Raw genomic sequence first — 15,972 nt, forward strand, 5'->3', positions numbered from 1 at the left:
CAAGTCTGAGGGATTGGGTCATTCATGTGTTCTCAAGTCTGAGGCGCCGTGACCCTTGCCGCACACGCAAGTCTGAGGGCTTGGGTCATTCATGTCTTCTCCAGTCTGAGGCGCCTTGACCCTTATCGCACACGCAAGTCTGAGGGCTTGGGTCATTCATGTGTTCTCCAGTCTGAGGCGCCGTGACCCTTGCCCCACACGCAAGTCTGAGGGCTTGGGTCCTTCAAGTGTTCTCCAGTCTGAGGCGCTGTGACCCTTGCCGCACACGCAAGTCTGAGGGCTTGGGTCATTCACGTGTTCTCCCGTCTGAGGCGACGTGACCCTTGCCGCACACGCAAGTCTGAGGGCTTGGGTCCTTCACGTCTTCTCCAGTCTGAGGCGCCGTGACCCTTGCCGCACACGCAAGTCTGAGGGCTTGGGTCCTTCACGTCTTCTCCAGTCTGAGGCGCCGTGACCCTTGCCGCACACGCAAGTCTGAGGGCTTGGGTCATTCACGTGTTCTCCAGTCCGAGGCGCCGTGACCCTTGCTGCACACGCAAGTCTGAGGGCTTGGGTCATTCACGTCTTCTCCAGTCCGAGGCGCCGTGACCCTTGCCGCACACGCAAGTCTGAGGGCTTGGGTCATTCATGTCTTCTCCAGTCCGAGGCGCCGTGACTCTTGCTGCACACGCAAGTCTGAGGGCTTGGGTCATTCATGTGTTCTCCAGTCTGAGGCACCGTGACCCGCGCCGCACACGCAAGTCTGAGGGCTTGGGTCATTCATTTGTTCTCCAGTCTGAGGCGCCGTGACCCTTGCCGCACACGCAAGTCTGAGGGCTTGGGTCCTTCATGTGTTCTCCAGTCTGAGGCCCAGTGACCCTTGCCTCACACGCAAGTCTGAGGGCTTGGGTCATTCAAATCTTCTCCAGTCTGAGGTGCCGTGACCCTTGCCGCACACGCAAGTCTGAGGGCTTGGGTCATTCATGTCTTCTCCAGTCTGAGGCGCTGTGACCCTTGCCACACACGCAAGTCTGAGGGCTTGGGTCATTCATGTCTTCTCCAGTCTGAGGCGCCGTGACCCTTGCCGCACACGCAAGTCTGAGGGCTTGGGTCATTCATGTCTTCTCCAGTCTGAGGCGCCTTGACCCTTGCCGCACACGCAAGTCTGAGGGCTTGGGTCATTCATGTGTTCTCCAGTCTGAGGCGCCGTGACCTGCGCCGCACACGCAAGTCTGAGGGCTTGGGTCATTCATGTCTTCTCCAGTCCGAGGCACCGTGACTCTTGCTGCACACGCAAGTCTGAGGGCTTGGGTCATTCATGTGTTCTCCAGTCTGAGGCACCGTGACCCTTGCCGCACACGCAAGTCTGAGGGCTTGGGTCCTTCATGTGTTCTCCAGTCTGAGGCACCGTGACCCTTGCCACACACGCAAGTCTGAGGGCTTGGGTCATTCATGTGTTCTCCAGTCTGAGGCGCCATGACCCTTGCCGCAAACGCAAGTCTGAGGGCTTGGGTCCTTCACGTCTTCTCCAGTCTGAGGCGCCGTAACCTTTGCCGCACACGCAAGTCTGAGGGCTTGGGTCACTTCACGTGTTCTCCAGTCCGAGGCGCCGTGACCCTTGCCGCACACGCAAGTCTGAGGGCTTGGGTCATTCACGTCTTCTCCATTCCGAGGCGCCGTGACCCTTGCCGCACACGCAAGTCTGAGGGCTTGGGTCATTCATGTCTTCTCCAGTCCGAGGCGCCGTGACTCTTGCCGCACACGCAAGTCTGAGGGCATGGGTCATTCATGTGTTCTCCAGTCTGAGACACCGTGACACGCGCCGCACACGCAAGTCGGAGGGCTTGGGTCATTCATGTGTTCTCCAGTCTGAGGCGCCGTGACCCTTGCCGCACACGCAAGTCTGAGGGCTTGGGTCCTTCATGTGTTCTCCAGTCTGAGGCGCCATGACCCTTGCCACACACGCAAGTCCGAGGGCTTGGGTCATTCATGTGTTCTCCAGTCTGAGGCGCTGTGACCCTTGCCGCACACGCAAGTCTGAGGGCTTGGGTCATTCACGTGTTCTCCAGTCTGAGGCGCCGTGACACTTGCCGCACACGCAAGTCTGAGGGCTTGGGTCATTCATGTCTTCTCCAGTCTGAGGCGCCTTGACCCTTGTCGCACTCGCAAGTCTGAGGGCTTGGGTCATTCATGTGTTCTCCAGTCTGAGGCGCCGTGACCCTTGCCGCACACGCAAGTCTGAGGGCTTGGGTCCTTCAAGTGTTCTCCAGTCTGAGGTGCCGTGACCCTTGCCGCACACGCAAGTCTGAGGGCTTGGGTCATTCACGTGTTCTCCAGTCTGAGGCGACGTGACCCTTGCCGCACACACAAGTCTGAGGGCTTGGGTCCTTCACGTCTTCTCCAGTCTGAGGCGCCGTGACCCTTGCCGCACACGCAAGTCTGAGGGCTTGGGTCATTCATTTGTTCTCCAGTCTGAGGCGCCGTGACCCGCGCCGCACACGCAAGTCTGAGGGCTTGGGTCATTCATGTGTTCTCCAGTCTGAGGTGCTGTGACCCTTGCCGCACACGCAAGTCTGAGGGCTTGGGTCCTTCAAGTGTTCTCCAGTCTGAGGCGCCGTGACCCTTGCCGCACACGCAAGTCTGAGGGCTTGGGTCATTCACGTGTTCTCCAGTCTGAGGCGACGTGACCCTTGCCGCACACGCAAGTCTGAGGGCTTGGGTCATTCATGTCTTCTCCAGTCTGAAGAGCCGAGACCCGCGCCGCACACGCAATTCTGAGGGCTTGGGTCATTCATGTCTTCTCCAGTCTGAGGCGTCGTGACCCTTGCCGCACACGCAAGTCTGAGGGTTTGGGTCATTCATGTCTTCTCCAGTGTGAGGTGCCGTGACCCTTGCCGCACACGCAAGTCTGAGGGCTTGGGTCCTTCATGTCTTCTTCAGTCTGAGGCACCGTGACCCTTGCCGCACATGCAAGTCTGAGGGCTTGGGTCATTCATGTCTTCTCCAGTCTGAGGCGCCGTGACCTTTGCCGTACACGCAAGTCTGAGGGCTTGGGTCATTCACGTCTTCTCCAGTCTGAGGCGCCGTGACCCGCGCCGCACACACAAGTCTGAGGGCTTGGGTCATTCATGTGTACTCCGGTCTGAGGCACCGTGACCCTTGCCGCACACGCAAGTCTGAGGGCTTGGGTCATTCATGTCTTCTCCAGTCCGAGGCGCCGTGACTCTTGCTGCACACGCAAGTCTGAGGGCTTGGGTCATTCATGTGTTCTCCAGTCTGAGGCACCGTGACCCGCGCCGCACACGCAAGTCTGAGGGCTTGGGTCATTCATTTGTTCTCCAGTCTGAGGCGCCGTGACCCTTGCCGCACACGCAAGTCTGAGGGCTTGGGTCCTTCATGTGTTCTCCAGTCTGAGGCCCAGTGACCCTTGCCTCACACGCAAGTCTGAGGGCTTGGGTCATTCAAATCTTCTCCAGTCTGAGGTGCCGTGACCCTTGCCGCACACGCAAGTCTGAGGGCTTGGGTCATTCATGTCTTCTCCAGTCTGAGGCGCTGTGACCCTTGCCACACACGCAAGTCTGAGGGCTTGGGTCATTCATGTCTTCTCCAGTCTGAGGCGCCGTGACCCTTGCCGCACACGCAAGTCTGAGGGCTTGGGTCATTCATGTCTTCTCCAGTCTGAGGCGCCTTGACCCTTGCCGCACACGCAAGTCTGAGGGCTTGGGTCATTCATGTGTTCTCCAGTCTGAGGCGCCGTGACCTGCGCCGCACACGCAAGTCTGAGGGCTTGGGTCATTCATGTCTTCTCCAGTCCGAGGCACCGTGACTCTTGCTGCACACGCAAGTCTGAGGGCTTGGGTCATTCATGTGTTCTCCAGTCTGAGGCACCGTGACCCTTGCCGCACACGCAAGTCTGAGGGCTTGGGTCCTTCATGTGTTCTCCAGTCTGAGGCGCCGTGACCCTTGCCACACACGCAAGTCTGAGGGCTTGGGTCATTCATGTGTTCTCCAGTCTGAGGCGCCATGACCCTTGCCGCAAACGCAAGTCTGAGGGCTTGGGTCCTTCACGTCTTCTCCAGTCTGAGGCGCCGTAACCTTTGCCGCACACGCAAGTCTGAGGGCTTGGGTCACTTCACGTGTTCTCCAGTCCGAGGCGCCGTGACCCTTGCCGCACACGCAAGTCTGAGGGCTTGGGTCATTCACGTCTTCTCCATTCCGAGGCGCCGTGACCCTTGCCGCACACGCAAGTCTGAGGGCTTGGGTCATTCATGTCTTCTCCAGTCCGAGGCGCCGTGACTCTTGCCGCACACGCAAGTCTGAGGGCATGGGTCATTCATGTGTTCTCCAGTCTGAGACACCGTGACACGCGCCGCACACGCAAGTCGGAGGGCTTGGGTCATTCATGTGTTCTCCAGTCTGAGGCGCCGTGACCCTTGCCGCACACGCAAGTCTGAGGGCTTGGGTCCTTCATGTGTTCTCCAGTCTGAGGCGCCATGACCCTTGCCACACACGCAAGTCCGAGGGCTTGGGTCATTCATGTGTTCTCCAGTCTGAGGCGCTGTGACCCTTGCCGCACACGCAAGTCTGAGGGCTTGGGTCATTCACGTGTTCTCCAGTCTGAGGCGCCGTGACACTTGCCGCACACGCAAGTCTGAGGGCTTGGGTCATTCATGTCTTCTCCAGTCTGAGGAGCCTTGACCCTTGTCGCACACGCAAGTCTGAGGGCTTGGGTCATTCATGTGTTCTCCAGTCTGAGGCGTCATGACCCTTGCTGCACACGCAAGTCTGAGGGTTTGGGTCATTCATGTCTTCTCCAGTCCGAGGTGCCGTGACCCTTGCCGCACACGCAAGTCTGAGGGCTTGGGTCCTTCATGTCTTCTTCAGTCTGAGGCGCCGTGACCCTTGCCGCACATGCAAGTCTGAGGGCTTGGGTCATTCATGTCTTCTCCAGTCTGAGGCGCCGTGACCCTTGCCGCACACGCAAGTCTGAGGGCTTGGGTCATTCACGTCTTCTCCAGTCTGAGGCGCCGTGACCCGCGCCGCACACACAAGTCTGAGGGCTTGGGTCATTCATGTGTTCTCCGGTCTGAGGCACCGTGACCCTTGCCGCACACGCAAGTCTGAGGGCTTGGGTCATTCACGGCTTCTCCAGTCTGAGGTGCCGTGACCCTTGCCGCACACGCAAGTCTGAGGGCTTGGGTCATTCATGTCTTCTCCAGTCTGAGGCACCGTGACCCTTGCCGCACACGCAAGTCTGAGGGCTTGGGTCATTCATGTCTTCTCCAGTCTGAGGCGCCGTGACCCTTGCCGCACATGCAAGTCTGAGGGCTTGGGTCATTCATGTCTTCTCCAGTCTGAGGCGCCGTGACCCTTGCCGCACACGCAATCTGAGGCCTTGGGTCATTCATGTCTTCTCCAGTCTGAGGTGCTGTGACCCTTGCCGCACACGCAAGTCTGAGGGCTTGGGTCATTCATGTCTTCTTCAGTCTGAGGAGCCGTGACCCTTGCCGCACACGCAAGTCTGAGGGCTTGGGTCATTCATGTCTTCTCCAGTCTGAGTCGCCTTGACCCTTGCCGCACACGCAAGTCTGAGGGCTTGGGTCATTCATGTGTTCTCCAGTCTGAGGCGCTGTGACCTGCGCCGCACACGCAAGTCTGAGGGCTTGGGTCATTCATGTGTTCTCCAGTCTGAGGCGCCGTGACCCTTGCCGCACACGCAAGTCTGAGGGCTTGGGTCATTCATGTGTTCTCCAGTCTGAGGCGCCGTGACCCTTGCCGCACACGCAAGTCTGAGGGCTTGGGTCATTCATGTTTTCTCCAGTCTGAGGCGCCGTGACCCTTGCCGCACACGCAAGTCTGAGGGCTTGGGTCATTCATCTGTTCTCCAGTCTGAGGCGCCGTGACCCTTGCCGCACACGCAAGTCTGAGGGCTTGGGTCATTCACATATTCTCCAGTCTGAGGCACCGTGACCCTTGCCGCACACGCAAGTCTGAGGGCTCGGGTCATTCACGTATTCTCCAGTCTAAGGCGCCGTGACCCTTGCCGCACACGCAAGTCTGAGGGCTTGGGTCATTCACGTCTTCTCCAGTCTGAGGCGCCGTGACCCTTGCCGCACACGCAAGTCTGAGGGCTTGGGTCCTTCACGTGTTCTCCAGACTGAGGCGCCGTGACCCACGCCGCACACGCAAGTCAGAGGGCTTGGGTACTTCACATGTTCTCCAGTCTGAGGCGCCGTGACCCTTGCCGCACACGCAAGTCTGAGGGCTTGGGTCCTTCAAGTGTTCTCCAGTCTGAGGCGCCGTGACCCTTGCCGCACACTCAAGTCTGAGGGCTTGGGTCATTCACGTGTTCTCTAGTCTGAGGCCACGTGACCCTTGCCGCACATGCAAGTTTGAGGGCTTGGGTCCTTCACGTCTTCTCCAGTCTGAAGCGCCGTGACCCTTGCCGCACACGCAAGTCTGAGGGCTTAGGTCATTCACGTGTTCTCCAGTCCGAGGCGCCGTGACCCTTGCCGCACACGCAAGTCTGAGGGCTTGGGTCATTCACGTCTTCTCCAATCCGAGGCGCCGTGACCCTTGCCGCACATGCAAGTCTGAGGGCTTGGGTCATTCATGTCTTCTCCAGTCCGAGGCGCCGTGACCCTTGCCGTACACGCAAGTCTGAGGGCTTGGGTCATTCATGTGTTCTCCAGTCTGAGGCGCCGTGACCCTTGCCGCACACGCAAGTCTGAGGGCTTGGGTCATTCACATATTCTCCAGTCTGAGGCACCGTGACCCTTGCCGCACACGCAAGTCTGAGGGCTTGGGTCATTCACGTATTCTCCAGTCTAATGCGCCGTGACCCTTGCCGCACACGCAAGTCTGAGGGCTTGGGTCATTCACGTCTTCTCCAGTCTGAGGCGCCGTGACCCTTGCCGCACACGCAAGTCTGAGGGCTTGGGTCCTTCACGTGTTCTCCAGACTGAGGCGCCGTGACCCACGCCGCACACGCAAGTCAGAGGGCTTGGGTACTTCACATGTTCTCCAGTCTGAGGCGCCGTGACCCTTGCCGCACACGCAAGTCTGAGGGCTTGGGTCCTTCAAGTGTTCTCCAGTCTGAGGCGCCGTGACCCTTGCCGCACACGCAAGTCTGAGGGCTTGGGTCATTCATGTCTTCTCCAGTCTGAGTCGCCTTGACCCTTGCCGCACACGCAAGTCTGAGGGCTTGGGTCATTCATGTGTTCTCCAGTCTGAGGCGCTGTGACCTGCGCCACACACGCAAGTCTGAGGGCTTGGGTCATTCATGTGTTCTCCAGTCTGAGGCGCCGTGACCCTTGCCGCACACGCAAGTCTGAGGGCTTGGGTCATTCATGTGTTCTCCAGTCTGAGGCGCCGTGACCCTTGCCGCACACGCAAGTCTGAGGGCTTGGGTCATTCATGTTTTCTCCAGTCTGAGGCGCCGTGACCCTTGCCGCACACGCAAGTCTGAGGGCTTGGGTCATTCATGTGTTCTCCAGTCTGAGGCACCGTGACCCTTGCCGCACACGCAAGTCTGAGGGCTTGGGTCATTCACATATTCTCCAGTCTGAGGCACCGTGACCCTTGCCGCACACGCAAGTCTGAGGGCTTGGGTCATTCACGTATTCTCCAGTCTAAGGCGCCGTGACCCTTGCCGCACACGCAAGTCTGAGGGCTTGGGTCATTCACGTCTTCTCCAGTCTGAGGCGCCGTGACCCTTGCCGCACACGCAAGTCTGAGGGCTTGGGTCCTTCACGTGTTCTCCAGACTGAGGCGCCGTGACCCACGCCACACACGCAAGTCAGAGGGCTTGGGTACTTCACATGTTCTCCAGTCTGAGGCGCCGTGACCCTTGCCGCACACGCAAGTCTGAGGGCTTGGGTCCTTCAAGTGTTCTCCAGTCTGAGGCGCCGTGACCCTTGCCGCACACTCAAGTCTGAGGGCTTGGGTCATTCACGTGTTCTCTAGTCTGAGGCGACGTGACCCTTGCCGCACACGCAAGTTTGAGGGCTTGGGTCCTTCACGTCTTCTCCAGTCTGAAGCGCCGTGACCCTTGCCGCACACGCAAGTCTGAGGGCTTAGGTCATTCACGTGTTCTCCAGTCCGAGGCGCCGTGACCCTTGCCGCACACGCAAGTCTGAGGGCTTGGGTCATTCACGTCTTCTCCAATCCGAGGCGCCGTGACCCTTGCCGCACATGCAAGTCTGAGGGCTTGGGTCATTCATGTGTTCTCCAGTCTGAGACACCGTGACACGCGCGGCACACGCAAGTCGGAGGGCTTGGGTCATTCATGTGTTCTCCAGTCTGAGGCGCCGTGACCCTTGCCGCACACGCAAGTCTGAGGGCTTGGGTCCTTCATGTGTTTTCCAGTCTGAGGCGCCGTGACCCTTGCCACACACACAAGTCTGAGGGCTTGGGTCATTCATGTGTTCTCCAGTCTGAGGCGCTGTGACCCTTGCCGCACACGCAAGTCTGAGGGCTTGGGTCATTCATGTGTTCTCAAGTCTGAGGCGCCGTGACCCTTGCCGCACACGCAAGTCTGAGGGCTTGGGTCATTCATGTCTTCTCCAGTCTGAGGCGCCTTGACCCTTATCGCACACGCAAGTCTGAGGGCTTGGGTCATTCATGTGTTCTCCGGTCTGAGGCACCGTGACCCTTGCCGCACACGCAAGTCTGAGGGCTTGGGTCATTCACGGCTTCTCCAGTCTGAGGTGCCGTGACCCTTGCCGCAAACGCAAGTCTGAGGGCTTGGGTCATTCATGTCTTCTCCAGTCTGAGGCACCGTGACCCTTGCCGCACACGCAAGTCTGAGGGCTTGGGTCATTCATGTCTTCTCCAGTCTGAGGCGCCGTGACCCTTGCCGCACATGCAAGTCTGAGGGCTTGGGTCATTCATGTCTTCTCCAGTCTGAGGCGCCGTGACCCTTGCCGCACACGCAAGTCTGAGGCCTTGGGTCATTCATGTCTTCTCCAGTCTGAGGCGCTGTGACCCTTGCCGCACACGCAAGTCTGAGGGCTTGGGTCATTCATGTCTTCTTCAGTCTGAGGAGCCGTGACCCTTGCCGCACACGCAAGTCTGAGGGCTTGGGTCATTCATGTCTTCTCCAGTCTGAGTCGCCTTGACCCTTGCCGCACACGCAAGTCTGAGGGCTTGGGTCATTCATGTCTTCTCCAGTCTGAGTCGCCTTGACCCTTGCCGCACACGCAAGTCTGAGGGCTTGGGTCATTCATGTGTTCTCCAGTCTGAGGCGCTGTGACCTGCGCCACACACGCAAGTCTGAGGGCTTGGGTCATTCATGTGTTCTCCAGTCTGAGGCGCCGTGACCCTTGCCGCACACGCAAGTCTGAGGGCTTGGGTCATTCATGTGTTCTCCAGTCTGAGGCGCCGTGACCCTTGCCGCACACGCAAGTCTGAGGGCTTGGGTCATTCATGTTTTCTCCAGTCTGAGGCGCCGTGACCCTTGCCGCACACGCAAGTCTGAGGGCTTGGGTCATTCATGTGTTCTCCAGTCTGAGGCACCGTGACCCTTGCCGCACACGCAAGTCTGAGGGCTTGGGTCATTCACATATTCTCCAGTCTGAGGCACCGTGACCCTTGCCGCACACGCAAGTCTGAGGGCTTGGGTCATTCACGTATTCTCCAGTCTAAGGCGCCGTGACCCTTGCCGCACACGCAAGTCTGAGGGCTTGGGTCATTCACGTCTTCTCCAGTCTGAGGCGCCGTGACCCTTGCCGCACACGCAAGTCTGAGGGCTTGGGTCCTTCACGTGTTCTCCAGACTGAGGCGCCGTGACCCACGCCACACACGCAAGTCAGAGGGCTTGGGTACTTCACATGTTCTCCAGTCTGAGGCGCCGTGACCCTTGCCGCACACGCAAGTCTGAGGGCTTGGGTCCTTCAAGTGTTCTCCAGTCTGAGGCGCCGTGACCCTTGCCGCACACTCAAGTCTGAGGGCTTGGGTCATTCACGTGTTCTCTAGTCTGAGGCGACGTGACCCTTGCCGCACACGCAAGTTTGAGGGCTTGGGTCCTTCACGTCTTCTCCAGTCTGAAGCGCCGTGACCCTTGCCGCACACGCAAGTCTGAGGGCTTAGGTCATTCACGTGTTCTCCAGTCCGAGGCGCCGTGACCCTTGCCGCACACGCAAGTCTGAGGGCTTGGGTCATTCACGTCTTCTCCAATCCGAGGCGCCGTGACCCTTGCCGCACATGCAAGTCTGAGGGCTTGGGTCATTCATGTGTTCTCCAGTCTGAGACACCGTGACACGCGCGGCACACGCAAGTCGGAGGGCTTGGGTCATTCATGTGTTCTCCAGTCTGAGGCACCGTGACCCTTGCCGCACACGCAAGTCTGAGGGCTTGGGTCATTCATGTCTTCTCCAGTCTGAGGCGCCGTGACCCTTGCCGCACATGCAAGTCTGAGGGCTTGGGTCATTCATGTCTTCTCCAGTCTGAGGCGCCGTGACCCTTGCCGCACACGCAATCTGAGGCCTTGGGTCATTCATGTCTTCTCCAGTCTGAGGTGCTGTGACCCTTGCCGCACACGCAAGTCTGAGGGCTTGGGTCATTCATGTCTTCTTCAGTCTGAGGAGCCGTGACCCTTGCCGCACACGCAAGTCTGAGGGCTTGGGTCATTCATGTCTTCTCCAGTCTGAGTCGCCTTGACCCTTGCCGCACACGCAAGTCTGAGGGCTTGGGTCATTCATGTGTTCTCCAGTCTGAGGCGCTGTGACCTGCGCCGCACACGCAAGTCTGAGGGCTTGGGTCATTCATGTGTTCTCCAGTCTGAGGCGCCGTGACCCTTGCCGCACACGCAAGTCTGAGGGCTTGGGTCATTCATGTGTTCTCCAGTCTGAGGCGCCGTGACCCTTGCCGCACACGCAAGTCTGAGGGCTTGGGTCATTCATGTTTTCTCCAGTCTGAGGCGCCGTGACCCTTGCCGCACACGCAAGTCTGAGGGCTTGGGTCATTCATCTGTTCTCCAGTCTGAGGCGCCGTGACCCTTGCCGCACACGCAAGTCTGAGGGCTTGGGTCATTCACATATTCTCCAGTCTGAGGCACCGTGACCCTTGCCGCACACGCAAGTCTGAGGGCTCGGGTCATTCACGTATTCTCCAGTCTAAGGCGCCGTGACCCTTGCCGCACACGCAAGTCTGAGGGCTTGGGTCATTCACGTCTTCTCCAGTCTGAGGCGCCGTGACCCTTGCCGCACACGCAAGTCTGAGGGCTTGGGTCCTTCACGTGTTCTCCAGACTGAGGCGCCGTGACCCACGCCGCACACGCAAGTCAGAGGGCTTGGGTACTTCACATGTTCTCCAGTCTGAGGCGCCGTGACCCTTGCCGCACACGCAAGTCTGAGGGCTTGGGTCCTTCAAGTGTTCTCCAGTCTGAGGCGCCGTGACCCTTGCCGCACACTCAAGTCTGAGGGCTTGGGTCATTCACGTGTTCTCTAGTCTGAGGCCACGTGACCCTTGCCGCACATGCAAGTTTGAGGGCTTGGGTCCTTCACGTCTTCTCCAGTCTGAAGCGCCGTGACCCTTGCCGCACACGCAAGTCTGAGGGCTTAGGTCATTCACGTGTTCTCCAGTCCGAGGCGCCGTGACCCTTGCCGCACACGCAAGTCTGAGGGCTTGGGTCATTCACGTCTTCTCCAATCCGAGGCGCCGTGACCCTTGCCGCACATGCAAGTCTGAGGGCTTGGGTCATTCATGTCTTCTCCAGTCCGAGGCGCCGTGACCCTTGCCGTACACGCAAGTCTGAGGGCTTGGGTCATTCATGTGTTCTCCAGTCTGAGGCGCCGTGACCCTTGCCGCACACGCAAGTCTGAGGGCTTGGGTCATTCACATATTCTCCAGTCTGAGGCACCGTGACCCTTGCCGCACACGCAAGTCTGAGGGCTTGGGTCATTCACGTATTCTCCAGTCTAATGCGCCGTGACCCTTGCCGCACACGCAAGTCTGAGGGCTTGGGTCATTCACGTCTTCTCCAGTCTGAGGCGCCGTGACCCTTGCCGCACACGCAAGTCTGAGGGCTTGGGTCCTTCACGTGTTCTCCAGACTGAGGCGCCGTGACCCACGCCGCACACGCAAGTCAGAGGGCTTGGGTACTTCACATGTTCTCCAGTCTGAGGCGCCGTGACCCTTGCCGCACACGCAAGTCTGAGGGCTTGGGTCCTTCAAGTGTTCTCCAGTCTGAGGCGCCGTGACCCTTGCCGCACACGCAAGTCTGAGGGCTTGGGTCATTCATGTCTTCTCCAGTCTGAGTCGCCTTGACCCTTGCCGCACACGCAAGTCTGAGGGCTTGGGTCATTCATGTGTTCTCCAGTCTGAGGCGCTGTGACCTGCGCCACACACGCAAGTCTGAGGGCTTGGGTCATTCATGTGTTCTCCAGTCTGAGGCGCCGTGACCCTTGCCGCACACGCAAGTCTGAGGGCTTGGGTCATTCATGTGTTCTCCAGTCTGAGGCGCCGTGACCCTTGCCGCACACGCAAGTCTGAGGGCTTGGGTCATTCATGTTTTCTCCAGTCTGAGGCGCCGTGACCCTTGCCGCACACGCAAGTCTGAGGGCTTGGGTCATTCATGTGTTCTCCAGTCTGAGGCACCGTGACCCTTGCCGCACACGCAAGTCTGAGGGCTTGGGTCATTCACATATTCTCCAGTCTGAGGCACCGTGACCCTTGCCGCACACGCAAGTCTGAGGGCTTGGGTCATTCACGTATTCTCCAGTCTAAGGCGCCGTGACCCTTGCCGCACACGCAAGTCTGAGGGCTTGGGTCATTCACGTCTTCTCCAGTCTGAGGCGCCGTGACCCTTGCCGCACACGCAAGTCTGAGGGCTTGGGTCCTTCACGTGTTCTCCAGACTGAGGCGCCGTGACCCACGCCACACACGCAAGTCAGAGGGCTTGGGTACTTCACATGTTCTCCAGTCTGAGGCGCCGTGACCCTTGCCGCACACGCAAGTCTGAGGGCTTGGGTCCTTCAAGTGTTCTCCAGTCTGAGGCGCCGTGACCCTTGCCGCACACTCAAGTCTGAGGGCTTGGGTCATTCACGTGTTCTCTAGTCTGAGGCGACGTGACCCTTGCCGCACACGCAAGTTTGAGGGCTTGGGTCCTTCACGTCTTCTCCAGTCTGAAGCGCCGTGACCCTTGCCGCACACGCAAGTCTGAGGGCTTAGGTCATTCACGTGTTCTCCAGTCCGAGGCGCCGTGACCCTTGCCGCACACGCAAGTCTGAGGGCTTGGGTCATTCACGTCTTCTCCAATCCGAGGCGCCGTGACCCTTGCCGCACATGCAAGTCTGAGGGCTTGGGTCATTCATGTGTTCTCCAGTCTGAGACACCGTGACACGCGCGGCACACGCAAGTCGGAGGGCTTGGGTCATTCATGTGTTCTCCAGTCTGAGGCGCCGTGACCCTTGCCGCACACGCAAGTCTGAGGGCTTGGGTCCTTCATGTGTTTTCCAGTCTGAGGCGCCGTGACCCTTGCCACACACACAAGTCTGAGGGCTTGGGTCATTCATGTGTTCTCCAGTCTGAGGCGCTGTGACCCTTGCCGCACACGCAAGTCTGAGGGCTTGGGTCATTCATGTGTTCTCAAGTCTGAGGCGCCGTGACCCTTGCCGCACACGCAAGTCTGAGGGCTTGGGTCATTCATGTCTTCTCCAGTCTGAGGCGCCTTGACCCTTATCGCACACGCAAGTCTGAGGGCTTGGGTCATTCATGTGTTCTCCGGTCTGAGGCACCGTGACCCTTGCCGCACACGCAAGTCTGAGGGCTTGGGTCATTCACGGCTTCTCCAGTCTGAGGTGCCGTGACCCTTGCCGCAAACGCAAGTCTGAGGGCTTGGGTCATTCATGTCTTCTCCAGTCTGAGGCACCGTGACCCTTGCCGCACACGCAAGTCTGAGGGCTTGGGTCATTCATGTCTTCTCCAGTCTGAGGCGCCGTGACCCTTGCCGCACATGCAAGTCTGAGGGCTTGGGTCATTCATGTCTTCTCCAGTCTGAGGCGCCGTGACCCTTGCCGCACACGCAAGTCTGAGGCCTTGGGTCATTCATGTCTTCTCCAGTCTGAGGCGCTGTGACCCTTGCCGCACACGCAAGTCTGAGGGCTTGGGTCATTCATGTCTTCTTCAGTCTGAGGAGCCGTGACCCTTGCCGCACACGCAAGTCTGAGGGCTTGGGTCATTCATGTCTTCTCCAGTCTGAGTCGCCTTGACCCTTGCCGCACACGCAAGTCTGAGGGCTTGGGTCATTCATGTCTTCTCCAGTCTGAGTCGCCTTGACCCTTGCCGCACACGCAAGTCTGAGGGCTTGGGTCATTCATGTGTTCTCCAGTCTGAGGCGCTGTGACCTGCGCCACACACGCAAGTCTGAGGGCTTGGGTCATTCATGTGTTCTCCAGTCTGAGGCGCCGTGACCCTTGCCGCACACGCAAGTCTGAGGGCTTGGGTCATTCATGTGTTCTCCAGTCTGAGGCGCCGTGACCCTTGCCGCACACGCAAGTCTGAGGGCTTGGGTCATTCATGTTTTCTCCAGTCTGAGGCGCCGTGACCCTTGCCGCACACGCAAGTCTGAGGGCTTGGGTCATTCATGTGTTCTCCAGTCTGAGGCACCGTGACCCTTGCCGCACACGCAAGTCTGAGGGCTTGGGTCATTCACATATTCTCCAGTCTGAGGCACCGTGACCCTTGCCGCACACGCAAGTCTGAGGGCTTGGGTCATTCACGTATTCTCCAGTCTAAGGCGCCGTGACCCTTGCCGCACACGCAAGTCTGAGGGCTTGGGTCATTCACGTCTTCTCCAGTCTGAGGCGCCGTGACCCTTGCCGCACACGCAAGTCTGAGGGCTTGGGTCCTTCACGTGTTCTCCAGACTGAGGCGCCGTGACCCACGCCACACACGCAAGTCAGAGGGCTTGGGTACTTCACATGTTCTCCAGTCTGAGGCGCCGTGACCCTTGCCGCACACGCAAGTCTGAGGGCTTGGGTCCTTCAAGTGTTCTCCAGTCTGAGGCGCCGTGACCCTTGCCGCACACTCAAGTCTGAGGGCTTGGGTCATTCACGTGTTCTCTAGTCTGAGGCGACGTGACCCTTGCCGCACACGCAAGTTTGAGGGCTTGGGTCCTTCACGTCTTCTCCAGTCTGAAGCGCCGTGACCCTTGCCGCACACGCAAGTCTGAGGGCTTAGGTCATTCACGTGTTCTCCAGTCCGAGGCGCCGTGACCCTTGCCGCACACGCAAGTCTGAGGGCTTGGGTCATTCACGTCTTCTCCAATCCGAGGCGCCGTGACCCTTGCCGCACATGCAAGTCTGAGGGCTTGGGTCATTCATGTGTTCTCCAGTCTGAGACACCGTGACACGCGCGGCACACGCAAGTCGGAGGGCTTGGGTCATTCATGTGTTCTCCAGTCTGAGGCGCCGTGACCCTTGCCGCACACGCAAGTCTGAGGGCTTGGGTCCTTCATGTGTTTTCCAGTCTGAGGCGCCGTGACCCTTGCCACACACACAAGTCTGAGGGCTTGGGTCATTCATGTGTTCTCCAGTCTGAGGCGCTGTGACCCTTGCCGCACACGCAAGTCTGAGGGCTTGGGTCATTCATGTGTTCTCAAGTCTGAGGCGCCGTGACCCTTGCCGCACACGCAAGTCTGAGGGCTTGGGTCATTCATGTCTTCTCCAGTCTGAGGCGCCTTGACCCTTATCGCACACGCAAGTCTGAGGGCTTGGGTCATTCATGTGTTCTCCGGTCTGAGGCACCGTGACCCTTGCCGCACACGCAAGTCTGAGGGCTTGGGTCATTCACGGCTTCTCCAGTCTGAGGTGCCGTGACCCTTGCCGCAAACGCAAGTCTGAGGGCTTGGGTCATTCATGTCTTCTCCAGTCTGAGGCACCGTGACCCTTGCCGCACACGCAAGTCTGAGGGCTTGGGTCATTCATGTCTTCTCCAGTCTGAGGCGCCGTGACCCTTGCCGCACATGCAAGTCTGAGGGCTTGGGTCATTCAT

Source organism: Lissotriton helveticus, chromosome 12, assembly GCF_964261635.1.
Source record: "Lissotriton helveticus chromosome 12, aLisHel1.1, whole genome shotgun sequence".
In the NCBI taxonomy this organism is placed as follows: domain Eukaryota; kingdom Metazoa; phylum Chordata; class Amphibia; order Caudata; family Salamandridae; genus Lissotriton; species Lissotriton helveticus.